This window comes from Lithobates pipiens, unplaced genomic scaffold, assembly GCF_037356315.1.
Source record: "Lithobates pipiens isolate NorthernLeopardFrog02 unplaced genomic scaffold, aLitPip1_a1.2 Scaffold_25, whole genome shotgun sequence".
NCBI lineage: Eukaryota > Metazoa > Chordata > Amphibia > Anura > Ranidae > Lithobates > Lithobates pipiens.
In genome coordinates this window covers 212,872,560-212,877,813 of record NW_027507787.1, presented here as the reverse complement: position 1 = coordinate 212,877,813, position 5,254 = coordinate 212,872,560, and the positions used below count along the sequence as shown (strand labels likewise).

Below are 5,254 nucleotides of genomic sequence, written 5' to 3'. Positions count from 1 at the left end.
ACACACGGTGGAATTGTAAGTCCGCCGGATAGTCTGATGGTGTGTACGCGGCATTACAAGCACACTTCAAGCCTGTGATTAGGTTCTGAAAATTGCACAAAGCAGACAGTTGAGGTGAAATGGTATGAGCAGCATTCCCAGTATTTATTGTGCTATTCTAAGGTCAATTCTTTTTGTTGGAAAATCTCAGGTATTGTTCTGCATCTGCTCAATAACTATATTTTATTGTAACTACTAAGCATTTGCACCTGGACACTGCCCTGAACTAAAACACAAGTTTTAGTATTTTTTTGTGTCCTGTGTGCAATATTCCTCTGCTAAATACCTTATTACAGAGTACCTGGTAGGTGCAAATTGTACAATAACTTCTATGTGACACATAAGTTACATACAGGAAAAAGACTGTTCTAGAGATTTGTGTAACAGACAGATTTCATATATCGGTTGTGTTTTGCAATATTTATAGTATAACATTTTTCTTAGTTAAATTCGATTTTTTTTTTATAGACAGGTTTGCCCATGTTTACCTTAGGAATACTATATACAACTTTTCATTTGCTTTTTTTTTTTTTAGCTTATATTCTTGATAACTTAATTTATAAATGATTTATTTGTCAGAATAGAGCAAAGGGAGCATTTAAAACGAATGTAAAAACAAAACGCTTTTAATCAAATGTTTATACTGAATGTTGGACATTGATCACATAGACTTTGAGGTTCAAAAAGGACATAATATATGTTACATGTGAAATCCTGTAAAATCATTGCTCTGTAGAAAAGACATCTGTTTATCAGAGGGTACGGTCTCAATGGATTAGGCATAATGTTAGACCGTTTTGAGAATATTACCATTGATTGTGATTGTAAACTCTCCAAAAGCTTTGTGCTTTTTAAAGGAAAAGGTTTCAGTGCTAGGGAAAAAAAAAAAAAAAAAAGCAAGAGGGAATTTTTTTTATTTATATATATATATATATATATATATATATAGTATGACACATATAATAGAAGAAATACGAATATGTCAAAAAGAATATCAATTTAATTAACAACGTTACTTACAGAAAAGACAAAACATTAAAGTGTATATATAGTTAAAACGTTATATATATAGTTACATAGTAGGTGAGATTGAAAAAAGACACAAGTCCATCAAATCCAACCTGTGACAGGTTCGACAACCTGTCCAACATTGTTTTTGTTTTGGATAGAGTAGAGAAAGTTTAAAACCTTTGTCAAGTTTTATATTGCTGTTGGTATCCCCATTGGTGAGAGTCACCCTGTCTATTTGTCCTGGTGATCACTGTCGCTGAGATAGAAAAAGATGGAAAATTCAAATGTTAATATTAACATGCTAATTACTTTAGAGTTGTTTGCAATTTTTTTTTTTTTGTTTGCAATTTTGTTTTTACTAGTAATGGCGGCGATCAGCGATTTTTATTGTGACTGCGACATTATGGCGGACACATCGGACATTTTTGACACATTTTTGGGACTATTGTCATTTATACAGCAATCAGTGCTATACAAATGCAATGATTCCTGTGTAAATGACACTGGCAGTGAAGGGGTTAACCAGGGGGTGGCAGTGTAGGGGTTAAGTGTTCCTAGGGGCGTGTTACTAACTGTGTGGGGGCTGGGCTTTGTGCTAGTGAACACTGATCTCTGCTCCAATCACATGGAGCAGAGATCAGTGTCACTTGTTGCTAGGCAGAACGGGGAGATGCTGTTTACAATGGCATCTCCCCGTTCAGCCTCCCTATGAGATGATCCCGGGTATCCTCGTGGCGATCGAGTCCGCGGGACCCACGACCGGACTCATGGGGGTCCCAACTGGCACTCGTGCGTGCTACAACTGGCACTCAAGTTTATTCAGTATTGATTAGTCACCTGCCTTGGCCACTCACTGAGGGTTTTATTCCAGTAATGTGAGTTGGGAGGATAAATATTTGGAGCAACAATTTGGAAGGTTCTTCTCTCCCAGGCTGCAGAGAAGGACCCCTCTTAGTTCTTTTTATGGCCATTTTAAACAGGTTTTTTTCTTAGGTCTGGTCTCAGCCAAGGAACTGAGCCATGGCCCAAGGAATCCAAACTGGTCTGGCCCTGGCGATCAGGAAGACGGTTGCCTGTTTGGAATTGGAACATCAATATCCATTCTGGGAGACTTCTACTGAAGAATTAGGGCAACGTAAAAGAAAGTGCCACCATCCTAGCAAGCTCTCATGCAGAAGGGAACGCATACGTAGGTCACGCCACGCATATGTAAATAACGTTCAAACTACACACGTGAAGTATCACCACAAACGTTAGAGCAAGAACAATAATTCCAGCACTGAACCTCCTCTGGAACTCTAAACATGTAACCTGAATTTTTTTTTTACTTTCAATAAATTTTTATTGAGAATTCAAAGAAATACAGATAAGAGTATAAACAATGTTCATTTGTGCAAAACACAATATAGAGTACAGATTTGACAGATAATAAACCATGAGACTTAATGGTTATTTCTAACACCGTATTGCAAACTGGTGTTGACCAGAAATCACGTAGGCTAAAGATCCTATCAAATGCGTGACCTTATTAGCAATATACCTCTTGGGTCCCTGGTCCCGAAAATCATACATTTTAACTTGAGGGGCGAGCCTCCTGGTCCCAGCACCCTGAATGGGAACTAGCTGTGCCGAGCACCTGAAGACCCTACTCACCACTGAAATTTTTTTTTAAAGCGTCGCCTATGGAGATTTTTTAGTACTGAAGTTTGGCGTCATGCCACACGTGTGCGCAATTTTAAACTGTGACATGTGAGAAATCTATTTACTTGGCGTAACATCATCTGCCACATTATACAAAAAAATTGGGCTAACATTACTGTTTTTTTTTTTTTTGTAAGCTTGGTACATGTAGAGATCACTTTTACAGTACCGAGCAGGTGCCGTCTGCTGTGGTTTCTGGGCTCTCGCAGCCTGGGACCATAGTAAAATGATACAGTATCCTCGCGTCTAAGGGTAAAACAAATCTAAATGCCTAAGCTTAATTTAGAAATTTTGACACGTGTTAGTAAACTCGTATATATCATCACAACTACTTTGTGCATCCAGGTGGATTATACCTTTTTTTTTCTTTCAGGATACATTGGGCTTTCATTTGGTGGTAACTATTAATGGTTATCTCCTAATTTATTTATTATCAAAGAAATACTGTCCCAAAATAGTAAAAAAAAAATGTTTTTTTAAAGTATCTGTATATTTCTTGCTACTACCATAACCTACCACCAAAGAATGACCCAAAAGTAATTCTCCTGCTCCTGACAATCGCAGCACTACCACATATGCGTATGTTAGTTGTTGCTTGTACCAGTAGATCAAATTACAAGACCAAAGCTATTGGCTACTAGCCTCAACGTGGTCCCATCTTAAGGTAATAATGTCATCACGTTCTGAACGATTGGATTTTCAGTCAACTTTGTCCGACCGTGTGTATGCAACACCAGTTTCGGACAAAATCCGTCGGACAAAATTCGATGGATTTTGTTGTCGGAATGTCCACCGTGTGTACAAGGGCTAAGACCCTCCTACTGTTTTCGTAGAATTTGACTGAAATTTGATGTGATTTGGAGGGTGTGTGTTAAGTTCCAGCACCTATTGTTTGAGGAAAAAAAGCCCTGGGTATAAGTAGCTTTGTATGATGTGACGATTTGCCTGAGATGATGATTATTATATAATAAAATAAAACTTGCAGCAAGGCACAGATATTTGCAGTAGCCTGGAAACATGTCAGTATTTGTTTTTATGCACCATTTTAAAGAAAATAAATGTCCTGTAAATGTTCAGACCTAAAATCAAACCTGTCCTTGATCTGATTCTGCTCTTGTTGTAGTCATAACCTCACCTTACCATTGACACACAACGTCCTTTCTTTTACTAATGAACCATACCACTGTAGAGAATTTAAAAATATACTAAGGAACAAGCACTTAGCTGCAGGCAACCTTATAAGTAGGTATATTAAAGCTCACAATCAAATTCTAAATTCTCATACATAAATATATAAATTTATGGAACTTTGATGGTGTTTCTTTTTTTTTTTTTTTTCTTACAGGGACTATATCTCTACCTTATAAAAGTAAAAAAAAAAAAAAAAATGTATGCATATGCATTTAAATATCAAAAAGATTGAGGGTTGCCTGGTCGCAGAGAACCACAATCCCATTTTTTATGAAGAATACATGAAAAAGAGAGAAAACTGTGGGACTTTTAAGGTGTCAATAAATGAGAAATATAGTATTTAAAAAATATATATTTTATTCATTTCAATAAAAACATTTTCATAAAAAAATCCCTTATTTGCATATCAAGTTCAATTCATAAGTTTATACAGACACTAGTATATCTCCGTTGTGCTGGAAAGCCACCACACTAGTGTCTGTTTAAAACTTATGAATTGAACTTGATATGTAAATAAGGGATTTTTTTATGAAAATGTTTTTATTGACATTAATAAAATATATATTTTTTTAAATACTATATTGTGCTCGCTTCGGCAGCACATATACTAAAATTGGAACGATACAGAGAAGATTAGCAGGGCCCCTGCGCAAGGATGACACGCAAATTCGTGAAGCGTTCCATAAAAATAAAAAACAAATAAAAAAATACTATATTTCTCATTTATTGACACCTTAAAAGTCCCACAGTTTCCTCTCTTTTTCATGTATTATGCATTTAAATATGTATGAAAGAATGAAAAATGCCTGTGAACTATTAGGACAATTAAAAAAAATGACATGCTTGTTTACAGCATTTATCAAATTTATTGTATGCCACTACAGAATTTGTTGGGGGATTTAGAGTCTCAGGAGGTTTATATATGTAAACACCAATTGATGAATTAAAATTAAGTTAAATATTTCCTAATAAACCTTTGAAATTAATAGTATATTAGTTGTTTTGCTTGTAAAATAAAAATATTTCTTCCCAAATCTGTGTCATTCATAATGTACTATTGTAGAACCACAAATGTATGTCAGCTTGCAGCACCTCAAAAGCTTCCTACATTACATATATATTTTATTGGCGTGTAACACTCACTTTTTCACCATGAAAATCGGGTGAAAATAGCGTGTGCATGTTATACGCCAATACAAAAATTTGAGTTTTTTCCTGAAACGTCCCTCTTAAAATGAATGTGCGTGTTATACACCTGTGCGTGTTATACGCCGATAAATACGGTAAATATATGCGATGTCGCGTAAACTCA

The 5,254-nt window shown here is 35.7% G+C and overlaps 1 non-coding gene across 1 annotated transcript; it reads left to right on the top strand.

The window, feature by feature from the left end:
- The first annotated feature begins 4,525 nt into the window (after positions 1-4,525).
- On the top strand, positions 4,526-4,632 carry LOC143932531 (U6 spliceosomal RNA). The gene has a single exon (XR_013262955.1). It is a non-coding gene; the product is annotated as a U6 spliceosomal RNA (small nuclear RNA).
- The last annotated feature ends 622 nt before the right edge of the window (positions 4,633-5,254 follow it).